The sequence below is a fragment of the Cupressus sempervirens genome, chromosome 7 (genome assembly GCF_028749045.1).
Source record: "Cupressus sempervirens isolate cs-2001-9-10 chromosome 7, ASM2874904v1, whole genome shotgun sequence".
In the NCBI taxonomy this organism is placed as follows: Eukaryota; Viridiplantae; Streptophyta; class Pinopsida; order Cupressales; family Cupressaceae; genus Cupressus; species Cupressus sempervirens.
Genome location: NC_143124.1, coordinates 835153295 through 835174077, shown reverse-complemented (window position 1 = coordinate 835174077; position 20783 = coordinate 835153295). Strand labels below are relative to the sequence as shown.

Genomic DNA, 20783 nt, shown 5'->3' with positions numbered 1-20783 from the left:
ATATAGAAATAATAAGCAACAGAGACTAAGCCACAGGTAAAATAACTTACACGTGTCTATAATTGCAGTGTAAGTGGAAACAATCTATCTACTATGACTGTTTGCAAAAGGTAATATATATTTTTGGGCAAATCATGATATCAAGAGGCCTCATTTTATATTTTTAGTGGACTTTCAGAATGCAGCATTTTATCCATACAATACAATGCCAAGTTCACTTCAAAGAAAGGGAAATATTAATACGCAGGACACAAAAATGGAATCTTACAGTACAAATAGTTCTGCATATAGCCTCAAGCTATTTGGCCAGACTATTGTGCTAATGGAGATTTTTGTGAATTTATCTCCCTTAAGCAAGAGTTTACCCCATTTGAGGACCAAAATACTGAGTATTCAAAGTTGGAAAATGGAAAAGTATCTCAACAAACATGCAGTCTGAAACCTCAAACAAAACTAGTGAAGTCTGGAAATAGCTCAATATTAACTTCCAATTCTCCACCGACAGAATATGGTGCCAATCCATAAGAAGGCACTGGTGAGTCAAATGCAAATTCACCATGCTTGGAAAATCATACAAGATAGCAAGATTCAGATGAACATTTATCTAGCAAACTGGATAATGACTCAAACTATCTTTCTAGAAAACTCCAATCTTCTGCCCTTGTGTTAGGTTATCCAAGACATGTCCTAGTACAGCATGTTGAGACAAGCAACTCTGACAATGTTCCCGACTCCATTAAATGCAAATCAAATAAATCTTCTCTGGCTCATAAATTTGCAGCAATGAGTATGCTGAATGGCAATGGTTCATCATCCAATTTGACTAGGCAGATGCAAAATGACATTCAAAATCCCTTTAGTGCCTAAATTTTTTCTTCCTTTTCCTAGTATGCCAGGTTTGTATCCAGCATACAAAAAATTTGAAAGTTTTAGATGTATACCTGGATTCATTGCTCATGGATCTACTTCTAATGGTCTGCTCCTACTATGGCATCTTCCCCCATCAGCGGTTATGCATCACCCAACATATGTTGTTGCAACACTGGCAGCTAGATATTGGCCTGGGTTGGTGTCAGGAGTCATTGGTGCCACAATGGGAGATCCACAACATTAAAGTACAAGGATTGTGCACATTCTCTTAGTGATGAGACAAGTGTAGCTACAGCAGTTGCAGCTACATCAACCTTGTGGACCTTAAATGGTGTCATTCTGCCTCCTTTTCTCCATCTTGGTATTTATGCTCTTTTTCTAGCAGCAACGGCCACAAAAGCTATAGCTATTGCAGCTGCAGCTGTAGCTATAGGAAATTCTTCACCTAGATGTAAGAGTGAACCTATAACAGAAGAAAGAAAGCAATACCAAATTGCCACAATAAAAGAAGACGACAAGTTCCTCGAGTTAATGCCCAGTAATCCTTGTATTTGTGAGAAAAGTATCCATGCAACAGTTGGATGATTGCAATACCAATTTTTTGTGTCACAAGTCTGGAAGCCTAGAGAGTTCACCGCAAGATCCACCATCAGGATCAGAGTAGAATGCAATAAGCTATATGGAAGAATCATGTGATTTAGCATTTTTTTTTATATTTAATTTTCATCTAGTGTATATTTTGCAGTAGTAAATAGACAGATTAAAAGGCTTCAGGATGAGGAAATTCAATACAATGTACTTGAAATTGCTGGTGAGAACATGAACACAACCTAAATCAAATGTCGTGCAGATCCTGCTGCAACACTAGGCATAAAACTACCATTTCTAGTTATGATTGTCAAGAACTTTAAAAAACATTTCACATTTGAAATTCAAGTTCTTGATGATAAGAATGCTCGCCAACATTTCAGAGCTTCAAATTTTCAGGTAGGATGAAATATTCTGAACATGTTGATACTTATGGAAAGAATGTATTTCATGTTGGGGGTGTAATTACAAGTGTCGTAGTTCTGCCCTGTTCAATTTACTATCATATTTGTGATAGAAAGAACACAGGATACAATTTCTAAGAAGAAAAAATGAATTTAATATTTTTTTTATCAAAAGCATTGACAAAAAGACTTATATTTATATTGGGAATGCCTCTTATGTATATATTGTATTAGAGTAGATGTCAATATATTGCACTTCAAAATATTGCATTATTTGCCAACTCTGGATAATAGTATCTGTTGTAATGAACTATCGTTGTAAAATTATTCTTAAGCATATGTGTTTATCTGTATAGATTAAGCATTTAAAACATGTTGGTGCTAGAATATGCTACAGTTGATCACAAGGTCATGCAAATTGATGTTTGCAGGGAGAGGGAGAGTATATCCTATAATGAAACAATGATCTTTACATTGGCTTACTGATGATGTAGCTCCTATTCGATGTCTTTGAACTCAATAATGTCTCCCTTACATTTAAAGTAGAATCTCTAGTTGAGATACGTTGTATTTGTAGTATCCCATATGAATATAGGCAATGCCGAGTCTAGGATAATCATGTGGCCACCTTCACTGCCATTTAAGAAATATAGAAAGCTTCAAATTTAGTACAGCACACTAAAGATCACAATTAGGTATGAAGATGAAACCAAATTCAGATTTGGATGATCAAACTGGAATTGCTCTTAAATATATTCATAAGGTATCCATTTTATGAAAGCCAATTGTATGATTTAATTATTTGTTTGATCTTCTTGAATTGTGACTCAATTATAAAAAACAATGTTTACAAACTGATTGTTTGTAGACAATACAACTAGTCTTAAATTTTTCTTGTATAATTCTTTGCAATGATCTTTCAGCAAATAAAATTCAATTATATGTTTTTGTAACTGAAACCATTTCATATGTAAATAATTTTTAGGATTTTGAGCTCACAAATAGAGAAGTTGCACAATTATGTGATAATGATCTAAAGAAGTTACTACCAAAAAATAAACTCTATTTAGTGTTGGATCTAGATCACACGTTGCTCAATTCTGCTAATTTTTGTTGAAGTCCCCCACGAAGAGGTGGCATATGTCACATCAACTTACTTAAAGGGAATATCAAATGTTGAGTCAAGTGTGTTAGTCAGTTAGTTACCTAGATAATTTTTTTAATATCATTTTATTCTTTGAAATGATTTTAGTAAGGACTCATGCTTTAGTTACCTATTCCTTTTCCTTGATTGAACCTTTCCATGTCTATTAGAAACTCTAATTACATGGAGAATATTGATACCTAGCTTTAGAAAACAACATTATGCTCAAATAATTACAAAAATTTTAAATACTATAATGTGCATAACTTGAAGTACCTGGTACCAAAATCCTCCTTCAAAATCTGGCTGTGAAGCATGTGTAATAGCCTCTACCAATAAAGCTTTATTATTGAAAATATATCCCAACTGTGATTCAAGCATGTGTATATTTATTCTACTTAGAATAATGGGATGCATAGATGCATTCTCAAATGCTATATTGACTAACCCAGATTTATATGCTACAGGTATATTCAACCAACTCATGAACTCAAGAGCAGCAAAAAGACTGCCTCCAACTAGATATGATCCATTCTGTGCCTCAATAGAGTCTATGATCATTTTTTAGCACATCCACCTATGGCCTTGGTCACAAGTTTTTCCCACTTTCACAACTTTGTGATCCCTATCAACAATACCCTTTACAGATTCTTCAATCATTTTTCCATCACATCAACAAGAACAATTTTTTTGCAGTGCGTCCCAAGAGCAACCCACTGGCTAGGATTGAATGGTTCATCTCTAATATACCCCTGTGAATACAACAACAATAAAAAAATAACAAATAAGAAACATGAAAGAAGGAAGGGCTTCCAAAGCATGTTTAAGACTCCTTAATTATAGCTTTAGCAACAATAAATGATTGAAACCAAAGTGTAATGCTCATTTAAATTATAACAATGATTGTCAACATTAATAGATTTAAGTTTATATAAAGCAGGCTAGTAGTAAGTTGCAAGAACAATTTCATAGTAAATATAATGAAACTAGCCCAATATACATTTTAGATATAATAGCAACCATAAATCATGTGTTGCTTATATAAAGGGCATAATCTAACTATTGAAATTATAACAAAATGGACAAAATAAAAATTAACCATGCTGACTATTGCCACAATATGCAAATGAAAATAAACCCTTACAACAACATGTTTGGTAACATATATATATATATATATATATATATATATATATATATATATATATATATATATATATATATATATACATATATATATATATATATATATGTATATATATATATATATGTATGTATATATATATGTATATATATATATATATGTATATATATATATGTATATATATATATATATATATGTATATATGTATATATGTACACATGTATATATATGTATATATATACATATATACATACATATATACATATATATATACATGTATATATATATATATACATGTATATATATATGTATATATGTATGTATATATGTATATATATACATATATATACATGTGTACATATATACATATATACATATATATATATATACATGTATATATGTATATATATATGTACATATGTATATATATACATATATATGTATATATATACATATATACATATATATATATATATGTATATATGTGGAGTGAATAGATAACCCTTCATCATGTCATCCAAGATAATTTTAAATGGGTGGCTTACATCAAATCCAAGAAATTTTAAATAGAACTTTATATTTATAATCTCCATTTTTCATTTACTAGATCTCTCACATGATATTTAGTCTTGATATAATACATTAAATAGAAATGCTATTAATTGTTCAACTAATATGCAGGATGGGAAAACTTTGTTGAAGATGTTCTAACAACAGGAACAACAGATTTTCAATGAAGTTATTTTCAAGTGATATTGTGTATAACGAATTGTACCACACTAGAGAATATGTGAGTACAAATAATTTCTAATTTCTTATAGAAAATATTGTATTTACTATTCTATCCTTGCAAATAACACTTTAAATTCATAAAGATCTTTGTGCACTAGTAGTTCGATGTATCACTTATAGCTTGAATAAATATGTGATCACATTTCTATATATATATCCCTTTGAAGCGTTGTGACTAAGTACATGTAGCTTTATCATATTGGATTTTTTTTATTATTTTATTTATAATGACATGTTATATTTTTATATTTATTATATTTATTATTATATCTGTAATATTAAAATATTGACTTGGGATAAGATTATAATCATAATTTAATATTTTATTTTAATTATATTCATCATCTTAAAATAAAAGATTCATAATATTATGTTATATGTTACATATTAATCATATTTGTAATAATAAATTATATTATGTAATATTATTAACAATATTTTATTTCTTTATTATAATAATTTGAATAATAATATTTCATACTGTATTATTATTTATTTGATTAACATGATTATTATTATTATTATTATGATTATTATTATATTTTATTTAATTTTTTGTTTAACTTTGTATTTAGGCTCTATTATCATTAAAATCTAGCTCCTAAAAGGGGACATTACATTATAGTCAAGGATATGAAGTTTATGGTTATGATCAACCATCTTAGGATCCATCAATGTATGGTTATAGGGCTTATCCTATAATTAGGGTTATCAACAGGTGAAGCATAACCATTGCCTACTAGACTTTACTAGTCCATTATTTCTTTTTGTTATAGATTTTTTTTAAGCAATTTATCATAGACATATTATTTAGTTCTTTGTTACATTTATGAATTGGTACCACTTTCCCTATTACTAGTAATAACCTAATTATAGATCATTGATAGAAACTTCTTTTCATGTGCCTTATTTTTATCAAATTCACATTTTTATGTTGTTTGTAGACTAAGGTTCAATAAATGTCAACATTAGGTGTAATGAACACTTTTAGCACCCACCTAAGCATAAGAAAGAGGAAATATTTGATCCTTTGGCACCTCCATATGTTGAAAAGTCAGTATTTCAATTGATTGTGTTTCATATTTTTTAATAGATGTAATTTTTCAATGGGGTTTGATGGTTTTATTTAATGCAAAGGTCTATTTTCTTGACATAAATTGCATAATCATTTGTATCTTTTTTTCTGAAAAGTTAGCACAAGAAACAATACTTGTGTGTGGCCAAAGTGCTCCAAATTATATTTTATAAGAGTCTATCACTACAATAATTTAGAGAAGTGTAATTGACATAAAATATAAATTCAAAATGCTTGAACAAAAGGATTTAAAATTGTTGAATTGTTATTGATAAAGGTTTAGATTATTGTCTTTCATAATAACTAAAATGTGTGTTCTTTGAGAAGGGTATATCATGTTACAGTGACCATGATCATGGTAGATCTAATGTTGGGAAGATAAAATTGTCAATTTTTTGCATTATTCTTTAAAGGGTACTAGCTTAATGGAAGAGCACCTACTTTATATGTAGGAGGATGGTGGTTCAATCCCATCGTGTCCTAATATGACTAAACTAATTATTAAATAAACTACCAAAGAAACTACAAAATATATTACCAAATATACTATGATATATACTACCAAATATACTTCCATATATACTACCCAAAAATCTACCAAATCAACTACCAAATATAATACTATATATACTACCTAAAAAACTACCAAATAAGCTACCAAAATTACCAAATAAACTACTATACAAACTACCAAATAACAACAATAAATGACTAAATCAATGACTTAATCAATGATCAAAATAGTTTAGTCATAAATTTGGTTGGGAGATAAATGTTTGGAAATAAACTACCATTGGTCATGTGATCAAAATTAGTCACATATCTACAATTTTTAGTAGTTTATTTAGTAATATATTGTTCTTTTTGTACTAGTGCTAGTTTTGCTATCCTGATTGTCATAGAATTAGTTTCCTCTAACTCTAATTGATGAGCTAGCTCAAGAGAGGAGAATTCTAGAGAAATAGGAAGCCTGGCTTCCCTTCCATAAACTAGCATAAAAGGTGAATTCCCAACTGCTCTCTTGGTTGTAATTCCATCAGCCCAAAGGGATATCCTCAACTTGGCATGCCAACTCCTCATATTGTCTTCAATTGTCCTCTTCATGATTTTTTTGAGATTCTTATTAAAGAATTCAGCCAAGCGTTGCCTTAGGGATACTAATTTTAGGAAGTGCTCAAATATATTCCATATTCTAGAACCCAAGAACATATGTGAGCTCCAACAAAAGATTTGGCATTATTAGATATGATAGTTAAGGGAACACCAAATCTTGTCACAATTCCATTAAGGAATTCAACCACTGAGGCTTTTGTTGCATCTTGCAAAGCCACTAGCTTAGTCCATCTCGTAAAATAGCCTATGGCTACCAAGATCCATTTATGACTAGCACTAGAGGATGTATTTATTGGACCAATGAAATCCAAATCTCATTGTGCAAAGGGTTGGTCAACTTGAATGGGATGAAAGGGAAGGGTAGCCAATCTTTGCTTTCTTGAGAAAAAGGCACATTTCTCACACTTCCTTACCCACTTATGGTAGCCATTAAATAAGGTGGGCCAATAATAGCCAGCCCTCATTATCTTCATCATAGTGACTCTGGTTGACAAATGACCACCAGCAAGGCCATCATGAAATTCCTTTAGCAACATATTGACTTGATCTATATGTATACATCTAAGAAAGACTCCATCAGAATATTTTTTGAATAATACTCCATCCACCAAGATGTAGGGAACATCCTATAATCTAAACTATCTCATCTTGTCTCTATCTAGGCCTTGGGGGTATCTTCCTTCTATCAAGAAGGAAGTCATGTCCTTCAACTAATCAATTTGATTTTCATTCTCTATTGGTTGCTCATTTTGGATTAAGAGGGCGACTTCTCCATGTGTCTCAAAAGATGAAGTCATCTTCTGACATAGTCCCTTCGCTCTTACCAACTTTGGGATCTTGATATCTATTGCATATTCCATGACTAGTAATCCATCCATCTCTCTTCTCATTGATATCCTTGTTCAAGAGGAAATCTTTTTATGCTTTTACGTGGGACTAAAAGGTAGATTTTTTTTTGAGACAAGAGATGTCTTAATTTTTTGAGACCCCTCACAATGGCAAGGACCTATTTCTCTACATAATTGTATCTTTCTTCATATTTATTAAGCCTTTTACTAAAGAAAGCAATAGGCTATTCCAAATTTTCATCATTTAGTTGTGTAAGAATAGATAAAATGCTTATCTTTCCTTGAAGGGAGTAGAGGATGAAATATCTATCAAATTTGGCATTGACAAGAGTAGGGGCTAATGCAATTGACTAATTGATTTCTTCAAACCTAGCCTTTCCCACTTTGGTCCAAGTGAACACTAGGTTCTTCTTTAATATAGTTCTAAGAGGCTTTAAGATAGAAGCAAGATCAAGGATGAACCTCCTTACGAAGTTGATCCTACCAAGGAAACTCTACAATCCTTTCTTATGGGTGGGAAGTGGGAGAGAAAGAATTTCTTCTACCCTCGCTGGATCTATTTTTAACCCATTTCTTAACACAATATGCCTTAAGAGCTTTCCTTGGTTAGTACCAAATACACTCTTCTTGGGATTCAAGGACACACTATACTCTCTACATCTTTCAAATACCTGTCTTAGATGATCAAAATGATCCATTACATGCTTTGAAAAGATAGTTATCATATTGAGATATACTAGTACAAAATTTTCCAACATATCTTTGAGGGAAATCTCCATTGCCTTCTAAAATGTGGCACATACATTAGTTAGTCGAAAAGGAATTTTGTAATAGGCATAGATGCCCCATTTAGTAGTGAAAGTAGTCTTATACCTTTCAAAATCTTGGACCAGTACTTGGATATAACCAAAGAACCCATCTAAGAAGGAAAACCTTTTTGAACCACTAACCTTGGATAGGACTTGTTCCATGGAGGGAAGAGGATAATGATCTTTAAGAGAAGATGTATTAAGGTCTCCAAAGTTTACACATATTCTAGTCTTTCCACTCTTCTTCCTAATAGGAACAAGGTTAGCCACCCATGAGGAGTGCTTGATAGGGAAAATAATGTTGGCCTCTACGAGCCTTGATAATTCTTTTCTCATTAGCACTTAAATCTTAGGGTTAACTAGCCTCTTCCTCTACCTAATAGGCTTAGAATTATCATCTAAATCTATGGTGTGCAGAGATAAATTTGGATATATGTGACTAAAAAAACCACTAAAATTTGTATATTTGTGACTAAACTTAGTCACGTGACTAATAGTAGTTAATATCTAGTCATTTATAACACTACTAAATTTACCACTAAACAATTTTAGTCGTCTATTTGATCATTGATTCTGATCATTGATTTAGTAGTATATTTAGTAGTGTACTTAATCATGTGACTAGTCACATGTTTAGTAGTTGATGTAGTAGTATATTTAATCATGTCACTAGTCACATATTTAGTAGTTGATTTAATTGTGTGGTTAGTCACATATTTAATAGTTGATTTAGTTGTGTGGTTAGTCACATATTTAATAGTTGATTTAGTTGCATGGTTAGTCACATAGTTAATAGTTGATTTAGTTGCATGGTTAGTCACATATTTAGTAGTTAATTTAATCATGTGGCTAGTCACATATTTAATATATTAAATTGTGCGGTTAGTCACATATTCAATAGTTGATTTAGCCATGTGGTTAGTCACATATTTAGTAGTATATTTAATTGTGTCCTTAGTCGCATATTTAATAGTTTATTTAGTAGTTGAATTAGTTGTGTGTTTAGTCACATATATCGTAGTTGATTTAATCATGTTGCTAGTTACACATTTAGTAGTTGATTTTATTATATATTTAACAATGTGGTTGGACACATATTTAGTACTAGATTTAGTAAAATTAAATAAGTCATATGATAAATATTTTATTAATACAATGAATTTAATAATGTAAAATATCATAACCTTAAACTTGAACTAAGCCATACAGAAAATTAAAAATATTAGATATATGAACAAACTTATACAATATGCTAGCACTAATACAATAAGATTGATGCAACATGATAATTTTGATAATTAAAAAAGAATCTAAAATACAAAAACTTAATGCATATATATAATCTTAGAGTATAAATGTAACTTAATCAAAATTCCAAAGTTGTTTGAAGAGTTTTGAACTCTTTGAAATACACCATGATCACTAAAATCCTTAAATAATAGAATATTGTATAAAAAGTGGTGTTGTGAGAATAGATGTCTATCAATGTCTACTAGAAAATACATATGCTTAATTATGATATTTTTTGTAAATACTTCATTGGCCATCCTATGAAGGTCCCCACTTTCCGTTTCAGGAAAATGGCTCCATCTACTTTATCATCATAAACAAGAGGAATATTTTTTGTGACTATTATAATGTTTACATTTGCATCTCCTACTCCTTTCAAATTAACTCCATGAGTAATAAATAGTTAATGAATCCATCCAATTCCTACAACAAAACCATCATACAGATACAATACCTTGACTTTGTCCCCTTCCATGAGGTTATTATCAATATGTTTCTACAAAAAGAAAAAGAAAACATTATGTTACATAATTAATTATGGAAGCCCCATATATAAACACCACATTACCATGCATGCATACCTGACATATAAGATTATGAAAACGTTATTAGACATTTGATTAGTAAACAAGGATGATACCTTATTAGAAAAAATAAATATACAACGAAAAACTAAAAATAAATATACCTCACCTAAAGTTTAGAATGGCTGCTACTATCAATATCATGCAAGCTCTCTTAATATTTAGCATAATCACTATCAACAATGTCTTCTCTTTTTTGTTTTCCTTTCATTTGATTGCTCTATATGTGCTTTAAAAATTAAGTAAAGATAATATATAAAGTAGAATAAAGAATGCAAATTATGAAGAAGAAAAATATACCACAAGAACTATTATATTACTTGAACGTCATCAAAAGTAATTTTATGTTGTAGGTGTTGGATACAATTGTTCAATTGTGTGATGTCTTTGATGTTACACAAATGTCATATTAGTTATTAGATAGATTCTATCGAGCATTCCTAAAAGTTACTTTGTGGAAATAGTTTTTACCAAGCTCACTCGGGCGTTGAAGGTTTTTGTGGCAGAAGTCAATTTCTACCGAGCTCACAAGATCAATGAAGGAAAGTCAATGTTTATCGAGTTCACTGGGTCTCCAAAGGATTTTGAAAAATTTGTAGTGTTCACTGAGCTTCAATTGGTTAACACTGGAAATCATTTTTGGAGTAGTGTCTACCAAGCAAGGTTGGCCAATGAAGGATTTCATTGTTTTGGGAAATAAAGTTTAATTATTTTATGTAATGATTGTAGCCAACTAATGTAATGATTATTGATAATTGTAACTTGTAATTAAGCTGACTTGACAATTTGTAAGATATAAATAAAAGGTCAAGTTGTGAATTCTAAAGTGCAATGAGCAAGCATGCAAGTATATTGATTGTGTGAAGAGGAAAGTGTGAGAAAATTTTGAAGGATCAAATATCCTTGAGGAGTAGCAAAGTTGTATTCGATCAGAGAGGATCTAGTGAAGAAAAATAGAGATCTATATTAGCAATTTAGTTGCATCTCATTCAAGTCAACTCATTGTTACTTTCTCACAATTGTAGCAGTGATTTCTAAATCTCTTAACAGAGTTAGTTTAACAACCATTTTGTAAATCCTCTAACAAGGTGATAGTTCTAATGAATTGTTCTAAAGTAGGGATGTTTTTAGTGGCGATTAGTCGCCAGTTGGCGAATATGTCTCGATCGGGCTATAGAAATTGGCAAAAAAAATATCGTATACTAGTTGACCTGTTCACCCAGATTTTATAAAATACTCATATAGTGGTTAGAACATTTGCCACTATTATTACGTAATTTTAGTTTCATAGTCAGGTTCTTTGCCCATATTTCTCTTTAATGTTTACTCTTATTCGCCATGAAATTAATTGAGTCTCTTTCGACGATCGTCATTGCCAAATTCCCATTTTCCTATGTGAAATTTTTATTTGTCCTAGGACCCAATTCGCCATGCATCACACACAATGGGGTCCCAAATTCCTGTCCTATTCGCGCACTCAATTACTTGAAATTACGCGGGCTTCGCCAAATATTAGTTCTTATCATATGTAATGGTCGACCCATTCACCAAAATGAAAATGGTTTATTTTTAGTTGTCTATTTAAGACATGAGTTTCATTATTGAAACATACAATAGTATTGCGATTAGTAGAGAACTGGAATGACTACAACTATGAGTCCATAATATTTTATTGTAGCCTTAATTTGATGGAGATGTCATAGTCAAATTTAAATAGGAAGACGAGTAGGACTAATGAAGGTGGAGATGTCCAAGAGAGGCCAATGAAATGCAAAAATATATCTTCATACTTTGGGTTGGGTAGACACAATAGTGTTGGTCAAAGTAAGGAAGGCACATCACCAAAGGAGCCTGTACAATCTCAACCTACACAGGAGTCCATTCAACAAATTAGGGAGCCTAATAAATTTGGTGATAGAGTTGTAGAACCTGATATCTCTAATGAAGATGACCTTGAAGAAGAATATCTAGTAAATAACCAGTACCAAGAAAAATCAATCAACTTCGATGATGATGATGGTGCAATTAATAGTAACAGTGACACTAAAGTGAGAGGAAAATTGAAAGAAAAAATTGATCGTCAGTGGGAGATGGCCAAGAGATTTAAATTTGATTGGGCAGAAAAGTATCCATTCATTGAGCCTGTGGACAATCCAATTGTAGGTGAGCCACCAGTAGAATATAGATGTGCAATTTGTAGTTGGAAGTATAAAAAGGAAAAGCAGTTGCAGCTTAAACTAGACACCATAGAGAAACATGTTGGTAAGATTTACGAAACCTCAACTATAGATGGTAAGGAAATAAAAGTGGTAAGATATAAAGCAAAGGAGAAATGTCAACATAAAAGGAATGTTGAAGAATATTATATGTTTCAAAATTTTTAGATGAAGCCTGGTGAAGTTCAAGGTTCTATTAATGCTATTTTTGCAAAAACAAGTGAAGTAGAAGAACATGGAAAAGCTGTTCAATTAAGTAATGTTTTCTATATTTTGAGCAAAGGGCATCCAATGACAGACTATCCAGAAATGAGTGGTTTTTTACACTTTTTGAAAGTTCCTAACTATCTTGTCAATCAATGGTTGATAAATAGTGGATGGGAATGGGCAAGTTGTATTGCACAGGTTGGAATAGAGGATGTACAAAGAAAAATGAGAGTCAACTTTTATTGCATTGTCCTTAGATGAAGTTATGGAAATAGATAATATATCATGGGTATGCATGCATGTTTATACTGTACAGAATAATGTATGCCAACCACATCTACTATCTATTGCTAAATTGAGAGACAATGTGACAGTAGAAACTTTATTTCAGTTAGTAAAGAGCAATTAAATTGAATATGGAGCTATGGATGAATTGACAATAGCAAAGAAGTTGGTCTATGTTGGAGCGGATGGAGCTTCAGTAATGCAAGGTCAAAGGAATAGTCTTTGCACAAAGATGTAGGCTTCTTGTTCACCATATGTTGTTGCCATTCACTATATGGCCCATAGGATGAATCTTGCTTTTAGAGTTGTGAAGAAGTTTCCTTCAGTAAACAAGGTTGACGATTTAGTAAGAGAGTTGTATGCATATTTTTGTCGAAGTGCCACGCATTTTAGGTAATTTTAACACTTTGCTAATGGAATTACCGATGGAAACAAGCTTCTAAAAGATGTTGATACTAGATGGATCTCTTTGGATGGACCAAGGCATCAAGTATTCTCCAAATATCAATCTTTGATTGGACTGATGTACAAAATTTGGGACAATGCAAAAAATCAGAGATGTGGCGACCTGCTTCAGAGGTTAAGCAATATAGAGACACTTTTGACTTTGGCATCTCTTGTTCCCATGCTAGAAGAAATGAGGTTAATTATGAAAAAAGCCCAGCAAAGAGCCATGTATATTGCAGAATATGCTCAATTGTGTAAAATGTCATGCCGAGCCCTCGATAGTCTCTATCGTACTAACCTAAATTTATCTGATGATAGATTTAATCACTGGCAAAACCTAATAGATTTGGATGATCCTAATAATTATTTAAAGATTGTTGAAAATGGAGATTTATGTGTTTGTGTAAGGGGATTTCAGATACCAATGTACTATAGTGCCCCAAAGAAGCGAGCTACAAGAGTTACAAGGAAAGAGTTTACCAAGATCGTCGAGTCTATAGCATCTATTGCAAGGGACATAGCCTATAGAGTTTCCTCTAAAATAATATCACAATCCCCATATGATCAACTGCTTGAGGCCATGGAAATTATGTTTCCTCAATATTGGTCCTCCAACAATAAGGAAGATTATCCTAGAAGGCTGTTGATTTTGATAAAGGAATTTTGCAAATATATAGAATTCAATGGAGTGACCATCAATGAAATATTAGATAAGGGTCTTCTTAGATAGTAATCAGGCACCTTTGCAAGGACCATGAAGCATCAATATTAATTAATGCATAACCCACATGAAGAGGGCTCGACAACAAAGCTTTGGACATAACTAAAACAGAGCACATTGTTGCATGAAGAAATTTTAGAGTACTTCAAGCTCACTGATCTATGTCAAACCATGATATTGGGTTCAGTGGAGGATGAGAGAGTTTTCAGTGCTTTGGGCTTCCTAAAATCAAAGCTAAGAAACAAACTAGACAAGAATTTGGAATCATGCTTGATGGTATACACATATAGGTACAATGTCAATACTTTTCCTTTTCAAAAAGCAATGGAAATCTAGAAGAAAAGATGCAAAAGAAGAAGGGTGGGATTGGGAAACACCATTAACCACTCTCCTACACCATCTCCAAGTGGGACAAGTACAGTTGGCAATGGCACTGGCCATGGGATTGGGAGTCATAGAAGCGGAGGTCAGAGTGAACTTAAAGTTGAAGAAGACACAAATGAAAACAAAGAGAACAATAAAGCAATTGGACTACCAGAATTGGATGATGATGATGACATAGAGATGAATTGGAAAATTTAGGAAATTTTTGCTAAATTAGCAGTGGCAACCAATAGGTATTTTTTGAACTTATTAACTACTATATGATATCCTATCATGTTAGGATAAACCATGGACAGAAATAAAAACTACATGCAAATATAACCAATAATAGAAAATAATAGAACACACAGAAATGAAGACAAGGCACCAAGATTTAATGTGGTTCACCCAATCCCTGGGCTACGTCCACCAAATAGCAAGTCCGATCTTATTACAATCCAGTGATTACAACCTGATTACAATCCGTAATCCCTTACAGCTCAATATCGCCGCAAGAACCAATTTCGTATCACCACATATGAAAAATACCCAACCCTAAGCCCTTTTTATACAAGTATTAAACCACTTTAGGGTTATAACATGTCGGCCATAATATGTACTATTTTATGAAGTATGTACATTACTTTCCTGATCAGTCACCACAATCTAACAATCTCCCACTTGGAGACTGATCAGGCTCCACACTAAACAACAATCTCCCACTTGGAGACTGATCCTGTAGCAATACAACTACCGCATGGGGCTCCCACTGGATCAAACCACCCTGGACTCTGCTGTTCTTTTATTCACATTTAGTCGAAAAGACCAACTGAAGCTGAAGAGGAGTTCAGCTTCTCCCTTGTTACAACCTTTGTCAACATATCTGTTGGATTTTCATTGGTATGTATCTTCTCCAGCTTTAACTGTCCATCCTCCAAAACTGACCGAATGAAATGGTACCGCAACTGTATGTGTTTGGTCTTAGAATGCAGAGCTAAATTCTTAGCAAGATGAATGGCACTCTGACTATCTATGAACAAATAATTATCCTTCTGAGGATGTCCCAATTCTTCCAAGAAGAACTGAAGCCATATCATCTCTTTGGCTGCCTCTGTAGTAGCAACATACTCTGCCTTTGTACTGGAGAGAGCATTAATCTTCTGTAGCCTAGAAACCTAGCTCACGGCTACCCCACCAACAGTAAAGACATAACCTATAGTACTCTGCCTGGTATCAATATCCCCAGCCAAATTTGAGTCAACATAGCCCTGTAAATCAGTAGTAGAGCCCCCAAAGTGTAAAAACTGATTGGATGTTCCTCTCAAATATTTGAGAATCCACTTGATAGCATTCCAATGCTCAAATCCTGGATGACTCATATACCTACTAACGACTCCCACTGCATGTGCAATATCTGGCCTAGTGCATACCATAGCATACATCAAACTTCCTACAGCTGAAGCATAGGGTACCTTGGACATCTTATCCTCCTCTTCCTGTGTCTTGGGACACATCTCCTTAGTCAATTTCAAATGACTAGGTAAAGGTGTGCTGACAGCTTTAGCATTCTCCATAGAGAAACATTGCAACACCTTCTCAACATAATCAGCTTGAGATAGCATCAATGCTCTGTTCTTCCTATCTCAGCAAATCTTCATACCAAGGATTTGTTTTGCTACCCCCAAATCCTTCATAGCAAATGCATGTGCTAATTGGCATTTCAGCCCCTTAATATGATCCATGTTAGACCCAGCTATAAGCATATCATCAACATATAAACATAAAATAATGTAGCTATCATCATCCAACCTCTTAAAATAAACACAATAATCTGAATGACACCTATTATATCCATGCTCATGCATAAAATTGTCAAATTTCAGATACCATTGTCGAGGTGCTTGCTTCAAGCCATATAAACTTTTCTTCAATTTGCACACTAAGTTCTCCTTACCTTTGACCTCAAAACCCTGTGGCTGAGCCATATATATTTCTTCATCCAAATCACCATGAAGAAAGGATGTTTTAACATCCATCTGCTCTAAATGCAAATCTTCAGTAGCCACAAGACTTAAAATAGTACGAATAGAAGTCATTTTAACAACAGGAGAAAATATCTCATCAAAATCAATTCCCTTTTTCTGTGCAAATCCTTTTACAACTAACCTGGCCTTAAATCTTTTCTTACCTCCTTCCTCTTCTTTCAACCTATAAACCCATTTATTCTGTAAAGCCTTTTTAGCTGCAGGCAACTTGCACAAATCCCATGTCTTATTTTTCAGCAAAGAGTCCATTTCATCTTTCATTGCAGACTCCCACTGAATCTTAGTATCCACCTGCACAGCTTCATCATAACTTTTAGGTTCACCAGCATCAGTTGTGGAGGTCTAATTGGCCTTGTTGACCATCTAATATTCACTGGTGTGTGTGGTATTTGTTGTTGCAGTTGTTGCACATCATGAGGAATGGCTGGAACATCAGCTTTTGGAGTATCATCCAGCACTACATAATCATCTTCTTTCTTCTCATGTTGCTGCAACAAATCTTTGTACAACACTTTTTCATTGAATATGACATCCCGACTTCTTATAATTTTATGATTTTCAAAATCCCAAAGCCTATAGCCAAATTCATTAATGCCATATCCAACAAAGAGGCATTTCTTTGATTTAGCTTCTAGCTTGGTTCTATTTTCAGAGTCTATATGAGCAAAAGCTTCACAACCGAAGGTCTTGAGAAAAGAATAACTCACCTTCTTACCAGTCCATGCTTCCTCCGGAATACCACAACCCAAAGGAGTAGAGGGACCTCTATTAATCAAATATACTGCAGTATTGACAGCCTTCGCCCACATGTGTAAGGGCAACCCAACATGCAACCTCATGCTCCTTGCGCACTCCATTATAGTCCTGTTCATGTGTTCAGCCACTCCATTTTCCTGTGGAGTCCTTAGAATAGTTTTTTGTCTACTAATACCATTAGTGGAGCAATAATCTTCAAATTCATGACTACAATACTCACCACCATTATCAGATCTGAGACATTTTAATTTCTTACCAATCTCATTTTCAACCAAGCATTTCCATTTCTTAAAAGTTTGAAATACATCAAATTTCTGTCTAAGGAAATAAATCCATACTTTTCTAGTTGCATCATCAATAAATGTAACATAATAATGAGAGCCACCAAGGGAAGATACCTGAGCCAGTCCCCATACATCTGTATGCACAAGCTCTAATTTCTCCTTTTTGTTTTCCTTCCCTGTCTTTACAAAACTCACTCTCTTTTGTTTTTCATACACACAACTTTCACAGAAATCCATATTCACACATTTTAGACCTCATAAAACTTTCCTTGAATGAAGTACTTTCATACCTTTCTCACTCATGTGCCCAAGTCTATTGTGCCACAGCGCTGTATCAGAATCTACAACAGCTATTTGTTCTCCCTACTCAACTGCAGTAATTGTTCCTGAATATTCATTTTTCTCTGAAACAATCAAATTAGAAGGAACAATATGACCTGTACAAAGATATAAGGTGCCTACTTTCACACATTTTGCTACTACAAGGGAACCTTTTGAAACCTTCCAATTTTTATCATTAAAAGTAACTACACAACCCTCATCACTGAGTTGCCCTGCTGAAATTAAATTTCTACTTAGTTTTGGAACATGTCTTACCTCATGTAGTAGCCAATGATTCCCATTCTGCAACTTAATCTTAATTTTTCCCTTTCCAACAATCTGACAGGGTTCATTATCCCCCAAATAAACAAGCCCAAAATCCCCTTGGACATAATCAATGAAATAACCTCTATGAGGTGTAGCATGATAAGAAGCACCAGAATCTAAAACCCATGAATCATCAACACTCTCTAAAGACAGAAGCAAAGCATCCTCTTCGGATTTGTTACTTACGACATTTGCCTCTTTGTCTCCATCTGATTTATCTCCTTCATTTTTCTTTCAAGTCTAGCAATCTTTCTTTTTGTTCCCTGGTTTCCCACAGTACCAGCAATCATTTGGTCCTCTCGATTGAGATCTCCTCCCCTTTGACTTTCCTCTTGATTTCCCACGATTTCCAGAGTTACTTCCTCTTTCAGTCATTCTGCCCCTGCTTTGTGCATTTAAAGCACTTCCTGATGTAGATCCACCTGAGGATTTTCTACGAGTTTCCTCACTTAAAATAACACCGATCACATCATCATATTTTAGGGTACTAGATCCAGGAACAGAATTACTCACCGCCATTACCAAGCCATTCCAGCTTTCAGGCAAAGAACACAAAATCAAGAGAGCCCTAATTTTTTCATCAAAATTGATACCCACAGAAGATAATTGACTAGTAATAGTTTTAAACTCATTTAAATGATCTGCAATAGATTCACCTTCTGCCATTTTCTTATTAAATAAATGCTTCATGAGAAATACCTTATTTGAAGCGGAGGGCTTTTCATACAGTGTCGCTAGGGTTTTCATCAAATCTTCTGTCGTCTTTGCTTTTGTAATATTAAATGCCACCGATGGTGCCAAGCATAATTGAATGCTTCCGAGTGCCTTTCTATCCAAAAGATCCCATTCAGCCTCTGACATAGTTCCCTAATTCTTGGCTTTTCCTTCCAACGGCTTCCATAAATCCTTCTAATATAAATAGTCTTCCATTTGCATCTTCCATAACTGGAAGTTCTGCCCATTAAACCTGTCAACCCTAAACTTACCCTCATCTGCCATCGCTCCCACTCAACTATGAGACTCCCACTTAACTATGAGACTTTCCTACAGAGGATAACTGAAAGACAACCTTGCTCTAATACCACTTGTTAGGATAAACCATGGACAGAAATAAAAACTACATGCAAATATAACCAATAATAGAAAATAATAGAACACACAGAAATGAACAAAAGGCACCAAGATTTAACGTGGTTCACCCAATCCCTGGGCTACGTCCACCAAATAGCAAGTTCAATCTTATTACAATCTAGTGATTACAACCTGATTACAATCCGTAATCCCTTACAGCTCAATGTTCATTTTAGAAAAGCAAGAAATTAGAATGTATTATGTTTCATCATTAAAATTTGAGAAAAAAGAGTATTATTACTGTAGAGTGTAGTTTATATCATGTCATCAATGATCATTCATATTTGAATTTGAAATTCTTGAATGAAATTTTGTTTTCTATTTTATTCATTTATTCAACATACATTGAATTGGAAAACATGAAAATTAGATAGAATCATAGATTCAATTCCACAATTAATAATTATTAATGGTTTTCATTTGCAATATTTAGCTAATATGGTACAATTCTTGTAAGCTGATGACCCTAAATTCCCTTTTATAGAAACAAGGGAGCAACAACAGCTTTAGGTTGACTTACCTAATGTGAAGTCTCAAAATCTAAATCAGTAAGACATCTACAAGTCTACAACATCTCTACAACTTTAGTTGTACATTTCTGCATTTGATAGGCTAGTTTAGTAAATTAGCAATTTTAGCATTTGCAAGACTGCAACATTGATCCTATTCAAAAAACAAAGTTCAAACTTGTTACTTTAAACTCAATTCTAGAGTCTAGACTGTAGTATGTAGGATAATATGAAAGATATTCATATATAGTAAAGATATAGAGATGATTGAAACTGAAAGTACTTTCACATATAGCCTATAAGTTTTTGTAGTATGCTCCATTCTTCTTCAGTTGGAAGGGAAAAATTTTTGATGTTATGGTAAATGACCTGCATTCTCATCAGCATTCCATACTTGGAAGAGCGAGTTTCAAGCAATGTTCATTCCATTAGTGCATGAAAATTTGTGAATGTTTTGATGCACTTTGCAATACCTTCATGAGTTCTATCTTAAGGAAGGTTGCCTAAATC

General features: G+C 33.1%; 1 pseudogene; it reads left to right on the top strand.

The window, feature by feature from the left end:
* Window positions 1-93: 93 nt before the first annotated feature.
* Window positions 94-1866, top strand: LOC149549978 (uncharacterized; annotated as a pseudogene).
* The last annotated feature ends 18917 nt before the right edge of the window (window positions 1867-20783 follow it).